Source organism: Saimiri boliviensis, chromosome 1 (genome assembly GCF_048565385.1).
Source record: "Saimiri boliviensis isolate mSaiBol1 chromosome 1, mSaiBol1.pri, whole genome shotgun sequence".
NCBI classification, from domain to species: Eukaryota; Metazoa; Chordata; class Mammalia; order Primates; family Cebidae; genus Saimiri; species Saimiri boliviensis.
Window position 1 is genome coordinate 20,313,812 of NC_133449.1, and position 14,058 is coordinate 20,327,869.

The 14,058-nt window shown below is 35.4% G+C and overlaps 1 protein-coding gene across 2 annotated transcripts in view; it reads right to left on the reverse strand.

The window, feature by feature from the left end:
* LDAH (lipid droplet associated hydrolase) overlaps positions 1–14,019 on the reverse strand; it is a 126,481-nt gene extending 112,462 nt beyond the window's left edge. Inside the window, exon 1 of one of the 2 annotated variants that reach the window (XM_003935238.4) lies at positions 13,948–14,019. The gene's annotated coding sequence lies outside the window, so the exon portion shown is untranslated. The other variant, XM_074394562.1, reaches the window with a different exon arrangement.
* Positions 14,020–14,058: the final 39 nt, after the last annotated feature.

The following is a 14,058-nucleotide window of genomic DNA, read 5'->3' on the forward strand; positions in this document are numbered from 1 at the left end:
AATATTACCAAATGTGGACAACTTATGTGGACTTTATACCTAATATTATCAAATGTGGACAACTTATGTGGACTATGTTATTGTCCCACAGTGCCACACAGCAAAACTTCCTCAAATGCCAGAAACTTTATACGTAATAATATCAAATGTGGACAACTGTGTGGACTCTATTATTGTGCCACAATGATACAAAGCAGAGCATACACTTTGCTTATGTCTGAATCTTCATTAGTGCTATTCCTAGGCACTAGTATTAAACCTACTTGGAAAATATTTGGTGACTGGTCAAATGCATGTTTGACTTTTAAAGGCCCAGGGAAGAAATAGAAAACATAAGTGGTATCAGAAGTTTTACTTTAGTCATTTTTTAAAATTGACCTAGCAGCCAGTATAAACATGCTGCAGATCTGTATATATTAAATGTTTGGTATATAACACAGGTGAGTCTGAAAGTTATTTTAAATTTTTTAAAATTTTTTAATTTTTAATTTAAAATGTACATTAGAATTAAGTTTGGATCTGCTTTAGCAATGACAGATTAAATTGCTTCCAAACAATCTTCCATTGAGAACAATTAGAAAAGCCAGAAAAACTTTTTAAAAATTTGTTTAAAAATATCAGTAACCATTGAAAGAATTTGCAAGACTGTGTAACAAATTAATAAAATATAGAAAATAATTAATATAGAAATAAGCAGAAAGCAGAGAAGCAATATAGAATAAAAAATATGATATAAAATGTATGAAATGCAGATAAAGATATGAATGCAGGAAAATTCAAAGTTTTGAAATGCATATATTCAAAAACAAGGATGCAAATAAAGGATTTAACCATTTGGCTTAAGGAATTAGAAAAAATAAAATAGAAAAAAGACAATAATGAAGAATAGATATTAATGAAATAGGAAAAACGTTTACATTAGAGAGGATTGGCAAACCCAAATATTTGTACTTTGAAAAGACCTATAAATAAGTAAACACTTGACTCTTCAAGAAGAGAGATGGCACAATCAATTACTATCAGAAGTGAAAAAAGGACATCACTCCAGATTCTATAGACATCAAAAAATAATAAATATTATGAAGAAACGTATGCCAATAAACTTGACATGGTTAAATTTAAAAAAAAAAAAACAAAACCAAATCCAACAGATACAAAAAGACTAGAAGACTCTTAATAGACTTGTATCTTAAGACACTGAATTCATAATTCTTGGTCTATATGAAATTAACACTTAAGGAAGAAGTAATACCAATTTTACATAGAGTTGTCCAAAGAATAGAAAAAGAGGGACCACCACTTCCCAATTCATTTTATGAAATCAGCAAGCCTTTATAATTTTTAGTTTAAAATGTACATTAGAATTAAGGTTGAGATAGATGTAAAAACCAAATCTCATGCTATATGAAAGGGTAATAGATGACAACCAAATTGTGTATATACCAGAAATGAAAAGTTGTTTAAATATTCAAAACTTAATCAGTTGAAGTTACGACATTAACAGGGTAAAGAAAACTTACATAATCATCTCAACTGATACAGAAAATATTGCATAAAATCCAATACAGGGAGGGAAACATCACACACTGCGGTCTGGCGGGTGGGGACAAAGGAGGGACAATGGCGCGGGGGGTGAAGTCGGGGAGTGATAACATGGGGAGAAATGCCAGATGCAGGTGACAGGGGGGATGGAGGCAGCAAACCACATTGCCATGGGTGTACCTATGCAACAATCCTGCATGATCTGCACATGTACCCTAGAACCTAAAGTACAATTAAAAAAAAAAATGCAATAGTCACGAAAAAAATTCTTAAAAAGTGAGAAATAAAGAAATCTTCTTTTATAAAATATAATTATGAAATACATATTTTTTCATATAATACAAGTATCAAAAACCTTCAGTAAATGTTTTACTAAGGGTAAAATATTGAAAACCTCTCTGAGTTTGGGATTAAGATATACAGGTCTGCCATCCACTTTTTTTATACTTGAGGTCTTAGCCAATGCAATAAGATACCAAAAAAAGATATATAGGAAGAATGTGTTATTATTCACAAACATGATGATATATAGAAAATGCAAAAAAAAAAAACCCTTATATATGCACTATTTGAAAAAATAAGTCAATGCAACATTGTCATTAGCTAAAAGGCCAATATATATGAAAATCAAATACATTTCTGTATACCAGCAACAAACAATTTGAAAATAAAAAAAATTTTTAAAAGACACCACTTATAACAGCATCAAAAAATCAAATAGGAATAAATCTAACAAACGATGTGCAAGACTTTTACACAGAAAGCTATATAGTTTGTTGGATATTACTGACAGAAATTAAATAATGAGGGAAAATCATATTGTGAACTTGAAGACTCAGTAGTATAAACTCCAAATTAATTCTTAGATTTGTACAATTCCAATCAAAATCAGGTATTTTCCTTTTCCTTTTTTTAAAAATGAAAATTGGAAAGCTAATTCTAATATGTACATGGAAGTGTAAAAAGTCAAGAATACCCAAGACAAATTTGAAGAACAACCACAAAGTTGGAGGACTTTACCCTGTATCCAGGTTTAGTAAAAATATACCATTATTAAATACAAAGACAAACAGACAAAACGGTACACAAGAACAGGGAATCCAGAAACAAACCAAACATATATGTTCGTGATTTATGACAATGGTATTCTTGCAGAGGAGTAAGGAAAAGAAGGTCTTTTAAATAAATTATGCTGGTTCAACTGGATATCCATGTAGAAAATAAATGAATCTTGACTCCTATTTCACACCATAGACAAAATATAGTATTAGGTATATTATAGATCTAAATGTGAAAGGTGAACAATAAACAAAAGATAACATTAAAACACACCTTTATGAGGTTAGGGTGGCCAAAGGTTTCTTAAACAAGGTAATAGTATGCATTAGCCATAAAGGAAAAGACTTCCAAATTGCATCCTCCATTAGAATTAAGCACTTGTATTTAGCAAAAGACACTATTAAGAGAGTCAGAAGGCAAGTCACAGAGTGGGAGAACACTACACACACACACACACACACACACACACACACACACACACACAAGTATAGTATTCTGAATACAAGGCTGTTGTTGGGAAATATATACATATATATATACACATAGGATATAAAATATAGATTTTTCTCACAACATGTACATATGCAGAATTCACAAAGAACTACAAATCAGTAAGAGACAACTCAATAGAAAAATGGGTAAAGTATTTGAAAAGGCACTTCACAAAAGAGAATATCAGATAGCCAATAAACGTAAAGGCTTTCTAGAAGAGTAAAAGAATAATGATACAGAAACTATAAAGAAAATACCATTCAGGGAGACTGATTTACTGGATATGTATAGGCCAGTACTGGGGGTATCTTACTGTTCACTATAAAGGCCTTGAATGGCAAGCCAAAAAATTAGAAAACCAGTAATTCCACAAAAAGGTTTTCCAAGAAACATGTATCACAAGCTACTAGTTATTATACTTAACAAAGTGTTCTCAGGAAATATTGGGTGTTCCAGTTACTCTCGCGACTTGAAATATTACTCCAAAACTCAGTGGCTTAAGACAACCATTCACTATATTTATAGATTCTGTAGGTCAAGAATTCAGAAAGGGCACGACAAAGATAGGTTGTCTTTGATCCAAAGTCTGGGACCTTAGCTGAGAAAACTCAATAGCTGGGGGCAGTGATTTCATCACTGGGGCAGAAGTCATCTGGAAGTATCTTTATTCATATGCCTGGTGACTGATGTTGTTGTCTTGACTGATGCTGGCCTGGAACACCATGTGCCTTCTCCATTTGGCCTGCCAATATGGGCTACTTTAGGCTTCTTCAGAAAATGGTGGCTGGGTTCCAAGAGCAAATGTCTCAAGAGTACCAGATTGAAGTTGTATCACCTTTTATGACCTGCCCTCAAAAGTCACATAGCATAACTTCCATGTTAGACACAAGCCCATCAATATTCAAAGGCAGCATGTTCTTTTTACAATATGACTTGAACATTTCTACTGAGAGAGTCAGTAGAAGAAGTATCAAAGTCTTATTGTAAAAAGAACATGTGGTATGGGAGTTACTATTGTGGCCATCTTTGGAAAACACAATCTGCAAAGTTAAGTTAAACACAAAGGCACAGAAGCTTTAGTACTGCAGAACTTTTTCAAAGTACACTGTTAAGAACTGAGAATGTTGAAGAGGGGACAGAGCATACAACAAGAGTCCACAACCCCAGGCCATGGACGAGAACTGGTTAGGAATGGGTCACATGGTAGGACGTTACGTGGCGAGCAAGCATTGCTGCCTGAGCTCTGCCTCCTGTTAGATCAGTGGAGGCATTAAATACTCATAGGAACACAAACCCTACTGTGAACTGTGCATGTGAAGGATCTAGGTTGTGCACTCCTTATGAGAATCTAATGCCTGATGATCTGAGGTGGAACAGTTTCATCCCAAAACCATCATCCCCACTCCTCACCATGTGAAAAAATTGCCTTCCACGAAAGTTGTCCCTCATGCCAAAAATGCAATCTTTTAAAAACTGATTTGACCATATTTCATCAAAGGTGATCCTACTAATATCTCTCATTAATTTCTCATCTCCTTCCTCAGAATAGTTCGGGAAAATGTTAGAGGAAAGGGAATCCGGTGGCTTTTAAAAGGGAGAGCGATTGGATTAAACTAGTTCTTTTAAGAAGACTATGAAAGACAGAAAAAACCACAAGACTACACTAGAGTTTGGAAGCTATCAAAATCATCTTGCTTAGATTGTTTTGATAATAATCAATCAAATATAGTCAAGAGTGGGAATGAAAAAGGAGTGAATGAGAGTCTAAAGTCTTGGTGATGATATAGAGAATGAGGGAAGGCAAAGGTGTAGAGATGACAGATTCTGATGCCAAAGACGAGGGGAATGAAGTGCTACTCACATACATACAGGGGAAAATATATAAAAGGAGGGGAAGTTAGTGGGAGGAAAGGAAGCTGGGATTAGTTACAAATGTAGTTCAAGTTTCAAGAAAATAACCAGGCCAGAAGACAATGTGAGCCCCAGAACTAAAGCTCCAGAGAGAACAAAGTAGACACAGTTTCTCTGGCTGTGTCTTAAACAACTCCTCTATCCTGGCTTCAATGCCACCTTGCAGTCCTCATTGAGAACCTTTTCCTCCCCTAGTCCCTGTTCCCAAAGGTTCTACCCGGGGTTCCCTTCTCTATATGCTCTCCCTTGGAGATTACATCCACTTTGAGAATTAGCCACATGGAAAAATCCTTATATCTACTTCTCAAGCTCCTATCCTGATTTTCCAACTATTGAGCATTTTCATTTGGGTGTCTCATGATACATACAACTTTTGCATGGCAAATATAAAAATCATCTTGTTTTAAAAATCAACCGTATAAACTCTACATCATAACTTCTCTGCTGCCATATATAAAACTACTATTTTCCCAGTCACCCTAATTCAAAAGTTTCTTTGGGCCGGGCGCAGTGGGTCACACCTGTAATCCCAGAACTTTGGGAGGTCGAGGCAGGTGGATCATGAGGTCAGGAGTTCGAGACTAGCTTGGCCAATATGGTGAAACTGCATCTCTACCAAAAATACAAAAGATTAGCCGGGTGTGGTGGCAGGTGCCTGTAATCTCAGCTACTTGGGAGGTTGATGCAGAATTGCTTGAACCCAGGAGGTGGCAGTTACAGTGAGCCGAGACCATGCCACTGCACTCCAGCCTGGGCAACAGAGCAAGATTTTGTACCCCCACCCCCACCAAGAAAAAAAAGAAAGAAAAAGCTTCTTTGACAACTCCTGCTGTATTTTGGGAGCAATATCCATAGGTAAGGAAAAAAAGGTATTAGCAAAATAACAAAAGGGAACAATTAGAAACAGGCATTAACCAAGACATGTAAAGTAATGTAAGCCAGTGAGGAGTGTTTTAAGAAAGTTGTGGGATGGTGATAAAGTTTTAAAAATAGTTATTAATAAATGTTCAAGAGCATAAGAACCAAGGCAACAGTAAGAACATCTGACAGTGCTTTCTGTAGGTCAGGCACTCTGCTAAGCACTACACAAATACTATCTAATTTTAATCCTGATGGTAAGAACATCTGACAGTGCTTTCTGTAGGTCAGGCACTCTGCTAAGCACTTCACAAATACTATCTAATTTTAATCCTGATGGTAAGAACATCTGACAGTGCTTTCTGTAAGTCAGGCACTCTGCTAAGCACTTCGCAAATACTATCTAATTTTAATCCTGATGACAACCCTATGAGATGGGTGCTATTATTTCATCCTCCTACCCCAAGAAAGTATGTGAAGAGAAAACAGATTGAAAGACATTAAACAATTTGCCTAAGTCACACAGCTAGAAAGTTGTAAACTGTCAGAGTCAGAATCAGAATTTGAATACAGAAATGTCTGAAAGATTCCAGAGCTCATGTTCTTTATTTTTAAAATTTTACTTCTATGCATACATATAATTTCACTTAAATGGACACATGATATATAATGCATGCTGTGATTTTTATAAAGTTATTGTTTAATCTTTTGCATTATGCCTCCACTCTACCTCTACTCCTTACCTCCATTCATATCACTCCCAAACCCGTTATTAACTTAGTATAAAGTCTTCCATATTCTTCTATAATTACACACAAATATATATTAAGCATTTATGTATTTTTTCATGAGTTACTATTGTTTGACAAATAGTAGCATATTATATACACTTCTATGCACTTTGCTTTCATACTTAATAACATATGGATATCCTGCCAAGTCAGAGTTTATATAACTATTGATTTTTTAATAGTTCCATAATGTGGATATACCATAATTTATATGACCATCTCCCTGTTGCTAAGCATTCAATTAGCTCCCAGTTTTTTCAGAACAATAAGCAATAAGTACACTTAAATACCCATGTTCTTACATATAGTCATATCTACCAGTGCTTTTGTTATCATAGGCCAATTTGCCAAGTGTAAAATTACTGGTTGAAATTTAATAGATCTTGCTAGATTATTCTCAACAAAAGAATGTAATTCTTTTAGCAATGTAGAAAGCTATCTTTCCCTGTACAACCCTATCATCACTAAGTGATACCACTGTTTCTAAGTCTTACAGTCTTTGGATATAAAATACCTTACTCTTTAGTTTGCATTTCACTGACAAATGTGTTTAAGCATTTTTTTTTCACATTTTTTAGCCTTTCAGACTATCTTTTCTGTAAAATTTCTCTTCATATCATTTGCCCAGGTTCCAAGTGAGTTATTTATAACTTTTCTTACCAGTCATAAGAAAACTTTGTATAATGCGGATACTAACTCTTTTCTGGTCTTCTATATTGCTTCCCAGATGTTTATTTTAATTTTTATTAATTTCTACTTCTAAACATTTCATCCAGTATATAAGGATCCAGCCTTATTTTCTTTTACATGGAAATCTACTGTGTTAATACCATTGAAATACAGAAACCATCTTTTCCTCCACTAAATTAACATATATTTTTTCATGCATTAACTTTTCATACTTAGTGAGAAACAGTCTTTGAATCACAATGTTATACTGTCAGTGAGCCTGGCATTGGGGTCCATGGTTTATTTTTAATTATATCGTAGGGACAGGAATCAAACTGATAAAGCCTCAGCACTGAACGTTCAATACTGCCACTGAACGTTACTTGTTTTACTTAATTCTTGTTTTTTCTTAGATTTACCTCATTTGTCAACTATGTAAAATCTTCAGTATTCTTCAAGGGAAAAGAAAGAAAGGAGAAAAAGCTTTTGTTTTCTTAAGTTTATCTTTATTAATTTTTTTTTGGAGATAGTATCTCACTTTGTCACCCAGGCGGGAATGCAGGCGCATAATCTTGGCTTACTGCAGCCTCAACCTCCTGGGCTCAAGTGATCCTCCTTCCTCTGCCCCACAGGTAGTTGGGACTATAAGCACACACCACCATGCCTGACTAACTTTTTGGTTTTTTTTGGTAGGAAGGGGGTTTTGCCATGTTGCCTAGGCTGAAAGAAAGAGCTTTTAAAATCTGAAACTATACGACAACTTTAAAAGTTTTAATGAAGTAAATAGAAATTTTTCATTTCATCTTCATTCCTGGTTTCTTTTTGCTAGAGTTTCAAAATTCCTTCTTTTACCTGTCAGTGAGATACTACAGATGATTTTCAATTTACTAAGGCCTATATTATCTTCTCCAATTCCTTCCCCATTTCCCTTTTATTAGTGTCTCTAATAAGGAATTACCTGAGACAAAAAGAAAAAAATTTATATCTATTCATTCTTCATCTGCTAATTACAGAGACAACTTTGCAGAGAAGGTTTAAAGTCTTGAGTAACATTAGTCCATAAATAACCGTTATTAGTTTTTCCAAGAAAGTCCATGTATATAGAAAGTAACTCTCCTTGAAGGATGAAATGTTTTAAAAAGAACCAAAAACAGTCATCAAATTGAAAAAATACTAATTAAAATTAAAAACTTGCTGGATGTGCTCAATAGTAGAGTGGAATTGACAGAGAACAGGATCAGTGAACCTGAAAACAGATCAACAGAATTTACTCAGTCTGAACAGAGAAAAACAGACAAAGAAACAAGCAGGGCATCAGGGACTTGTAGGACAGTAACAAACATTCATACAATCAGAGTTCTAGGGGTAGAGATAACATACGGTGCTGAAAAAATAACGACATAATAGCTGAAAACTTCTCAATTTGACAAAATACGTAAATCTACAGAGTCAAGAAGCTGAGAAAACCCCAAGTAGGAAAAAAAAAATTCAAGATACATCATAAGTCAAACTTCAGAAAACTGAAAACAAAGAAAAAATCTTAAAAGCAGCCAGAGAGAAATGACACATTACCTTTAAGGGAAACAATAATTTGAATGCCATCAGATTTATCATCCAAAACCATAGAGGCCAGAAAGAAATGGCACATTTTTCAAATGTTAAAGAAAAAGAACTATTCAGGCCAATTCCATATAGAACAAAAGCATCCTTCAGGAACGAAGGGGAACAACATTCTCAGATGATGGAAACTAAAATAATTTGTCATTATGGACATATCTTAGGAAGTTCTCCTAAAATAAGAAGGATATGATGCATAAATAGGGTTTAATTTGAGTAAAGGAAGAATACTGAACTGGGTATTAGTAGTGGTAAATATAAAATCAACTATTTTTCCCCTCATGAGTTTTTAAAATCATATTTGATAGTTGAAGTAAATGTTATAACAACATTTGATGGGGTGTTCAAGGTGTATAGGGAAAATACAACTACTAAGTTTTAAAAAGGGAAAGAGTAAAAGGACCTAAATGGAAGTAAGATCCCTATATTTCAATTGGCAAAAGGCAATACAAGCAACCCTTGTGGTAAGTTGTTACGTCTTATTGTTATACCCAAAGAACACTAAAAAAGATTTACTAAGCCAGATAGTCAAAAACACTATAAACACAACAAATAGAATTCTGAAAATATTCAGTCAACCTATAGAAAGACAAGAAAAGAGGAACAGACATGAAAAACAGGAAATAAACAGAAAACAAATAATAAAATGGCTGGCTTAAGCTCTAACACATCAACAAATACTTTTAAGTGTAAATGATATAATTATACCAGTTAAAAGACAGAGACTGGCAAAATAGTTTCTTTTTTTAAAGACTCAAGGATATAGTGTTTATGAGAAATTCACTAAAACATAATGACATCAGTTGAAAATACAAGTTAAGATATGGTGAGAAAATACAGAAAAGATATGTCAGGTTAATTTTTTTTAAATAGGGATGGCTGTATTACCAGCAGATAAAGTAGACTTCAGAGCAAGGAAAAGTATTGTACAAAGATAAAAGGATTAATTCACCATGAAAACATCTTAAATGTATGTGTACCCAACAACAGATATTTAAAACACATGAAGTCAAAACCAACAGAGCTAAAAGGAAAAACAGAGATACTCATAAGTATAATTGGGACCTTCAGCAGCAAAAATAACTATTAGACAGACAACAAGGCAGAGAAGAACAGAACAATACCATCAACAAACAGAACATAACTGACATGTACAGAAACTTGCAACCAACAATAGCAGAATACATATTTTTTTCAAGCATACATGGAACATCCATCAAGATACACCATACCCTCAGCCATAAAACAAATTTAAAAACTAAAAATTATACACCTTATGTTTTCTGATCATTGTGGAAAAAGCTAGAAATCAACAACAGAAAAACAACAGGTAAATCTCCCAACACTTGGAAACTAAATGACATACTCCTAATATTTTCATGGATCAAGGAAATTTCAAAGGAAAAATTTACAATATATAGAAATGAATGAAAATGAAAATACAAGACAGCAAAATGTGTGAGACGCAACTAAAGCAATGCCAAGAGGGAAATTATAGCAATAAACGCTTACATTAGAAACAAAGAAAGATTTTAAACTAATAATCACAGAATTAGATAAAGAAAAGCAAAATAAAAGTGAGATGGAAGAAAACAATAAATATAAGAGCAGAAATCAATGACATTGAAAATAGAAAAATAAACAAAGATGAAATAGTTCTTTGAAAAAGATCACTAAAATCAGCAAACCACCATGGTAAAAGACACAATGACACGAATTACTAATATAGTAGCAATAATGAAACAAGGGTTATCACTAAAAACCACGTAGAATACTATTACTCTACCAAAGTCTGACAAAGGCAGTACAAAAGAAACCAGCCAAAACTACAACACACTTCTCATACCTATACCTTAACAAAATATTAGCAAATAGAATATAGAAATATATGAAATTTACCATAACCAAGTGAGATTTATACCAGTTATGTTCAACACTTGAAAATCAATGTTAACTCACCATATTAACAAGCTAAAGAAGTATTAATTCACTAAACATACCCTTACGATATGATTTAGCAACTGTATACTATTGGGCATTTATCCCAGAGTGGGAAAAATGTATGTTCACTCAAAAACCTTCACATAAAGGCTCATAGCAGCTCTATTTATAATAGAGTAACCCAAACGTCCTTCAATAAATGAATGGTTAAACAAACTGTTGCACAGCCATCCCATGGAATACTACTCAGCAATAAATCCTTAAAATAAAAAAATTATAGAGTAGTGGTTGTCACGGGTTAGGAACATGGTTGGGACAAGATAGTTTGACTATAAGGAAGCAGCATAAGGGAGCCTTGTAGTGATGGATAACTTGATTATGGTAATTATAAGAAGCTGCACAGCTTGTGTGAGACCTGTGTACACACACAAATGAGTCCTTATAAAGCTTGGTGAAATGGAAATATACTCTGTGAATTGTATCAATGTCAATTTCCCAGTTTTAATATTGTACCACAGTTATTCAAGATGTTACCATTAGGGGAGGCGGGCTGAAGGGTACACAGGAACATCCCTGTAAAGGTTTTTGCAACTTCCTGTGAATATGCAATTATTTCAAAATAAAAAGATTTTTAAAATATTAATAATTATATACATATTTAATTGCAATAGGTATAAGTGGTATGAAAAGGGAAAATTGGGAATCTTAGTACATAGCCCTATGTACACTTGAAAACATACAGGTGAAAGTCAACATAATATAGATGATGCATAAACAAAATTATTTTTACAGTCTGCTTTAACTATTTGTATCCGTCACATCTTTCTCCAGAATAACATGTAAGAACAAGTAATTGTTTTCTGTATCCTGACTTGATCACCATCTGGCCCCTTGCAACAAAACCACTGCTGTTCACTTCTTTTCATTTGCAAATTATATTCTTTTCCTTTCTCAATTATATTCTTTTTAATGAGACTAAAACGTACATAATTAATAGAACAAGATATTGAAGGTCAAAGATGTTTACTTTTTTTGTTTGTTTTTTTTTTTTGAGACGAAGTCTTGCTCTGTCACTCAGCCTGGAGTGTAACAGCAGGATCTTGGCTCACTGTAACCTCCACCTCCCAGGTTCAAGTGATTCTCCTGACTCAGCCTCCTGAGTAGCTGGGACTACAGGCATCCACCACCATGCCTGGCTAATTTTTGTATTTTTAGTAGAGATTGGGTTTTGCCATATTGACCAGGCTGGTCTTGAGCTCCTGACCTTGTAATCTGCCTGCTGTGGCTTCCCAAAGTGCTGGGATTACAGGTGTGAGCCACCACGCCTGGTCCGCCTGGTCAGATGTTCACATTTTTTTGTTCAAGGTCGTAAGCGTTTAAGTGGCAAAATAAATTCTAGTCTTCTGAGACCTATTCCAATATTTTCCAGTCACATATTACTTTGAAATATTATATAACACTAAAGAACCCCAAAAAAACCAACTGCAAAAGATTGTAAACGAAAAGTCCAAGTGAAAATGACTATATGTTACACCAAGATTCTGTGTAGCTGTCTTTGCTCCTGGTTGTGAGACGAGCAATTTCACAACTTTCCAAAAACGACTTTCACATTTCACCTACTTTTGCTATATTTGCTATCTGAATGACTGCACACTAACCCCAGTGAGATTCTTCTTGTGCAAGTGGGTCACAAAATCAAGCTTAAATAATGAAGATAAAATCCATGACTACTGCTGAGGACATATTAAAAACTAAAGCACACACTACACTCACAATTAACTTGCTGAATTATCTTTACTTGAAAAAGGCAATTTGTTTTGCACAACTCCTTTGCTTATGTCTAAGGTGGCAACTGTGACATCAAACTTTCTTGTAGTCTCAGAAGACTGTAGAATCACACACATTTTTAAAATGTGCCAGAGAGCAGCTTTCAGCTCCCGGACATCAGTTAAAGCCAAGAATTTCACAAGTGTACAAACTATTTATCTATATTAAATACACTCATTAGAAACAATACACTAATTTCACTCTAGTTGAAGTATACTTAAAGTAGACTTCAGAATTAAGTGCTTAACCTTAAATATATTATGGTAATACTACAAGGGAGAAAAGGCTGAAAGTAGAGCAATATTTTAACAAAGATAAAAGTCCTCCAGTCTAAAGGCATTATCAAAAAGCAAAATATTAAAATACAAAATTTAGATGGGCACCCATCGTGTTGCAATGATGGTCCCCTAGAATGCTACATGCTGGAAAGAGGGGCCTTAGCAGTTTTCCAAGCCTTTCACCTTTAGATGGAAAAATGGGGAAACACACAACAGAGACACTCCTACTTACAGTTTCAGAAAAAAAGTTTAATTAAAAAACAGCTTTTGAGAATAAACATTCTGGAGATGTTCCTAAATCTTCTGGGTTTCTTTTGGTTGTATCTCTTTCTCCATACAGATTTGTTCTTCCAACTAAAAGACCACCAACTCTTCCAGTACTTGGCATACAGGACACAAAGCAGGTGTCCGGTAACTACTTGCAAGGGAAGACACGAGTCAATCAATCAAGGAATAAAGAGTTCCAATATGCCTCCTGTCTTGCGTGGGGAACAAAACCAAACTAAAATCCAAGGGAAGAGAGTTTACAGTGAAGGTCTTCGGCGTGAATAAAAGGCGGCGTGAGCACTAAACGCTGGAGGCAAAGAAAATTTCCGGCTCAGGGTTTGCCCCCTCCTAGCCATTTCTTCCCGGCCGGTTGCCCAATCTTTTGGTCTCTACTCCACCATGCGGGTGCCGTAAGACTCCCCCACAGGTGGGCTGCACTTAGGGGTTCAAAGGCTGCATTCCCGCGCTCGGGGAAGCCACTGCCCGGCCTGCAGCTAAAAGGGCTCCCCACGCCAAGTGGCTCCGAACCCGCGAGCTGTCGGAGCAACATTATTCTCGCTGCTACGGACCATCTGTTCCAGGGCAACAGGGGCTCTGCGAGGAACCATAGAGAAGAAGGGACGCCAGATCCCGCGTGCCTGCCCGCCCGTCCTTCCTTTGGACTGTCACCCTAATCACGGGAACTTGTACCTCACCTGCCCGCCTGCCAGGCGGCCGGTTCTCCCTGAGGGTCCCGGGAAGACTGCAGGGACCGGAAGTGCCGGCTTCCGGTGACGTCACAGCTCCGCGCCGCAAGCTGATCCCGG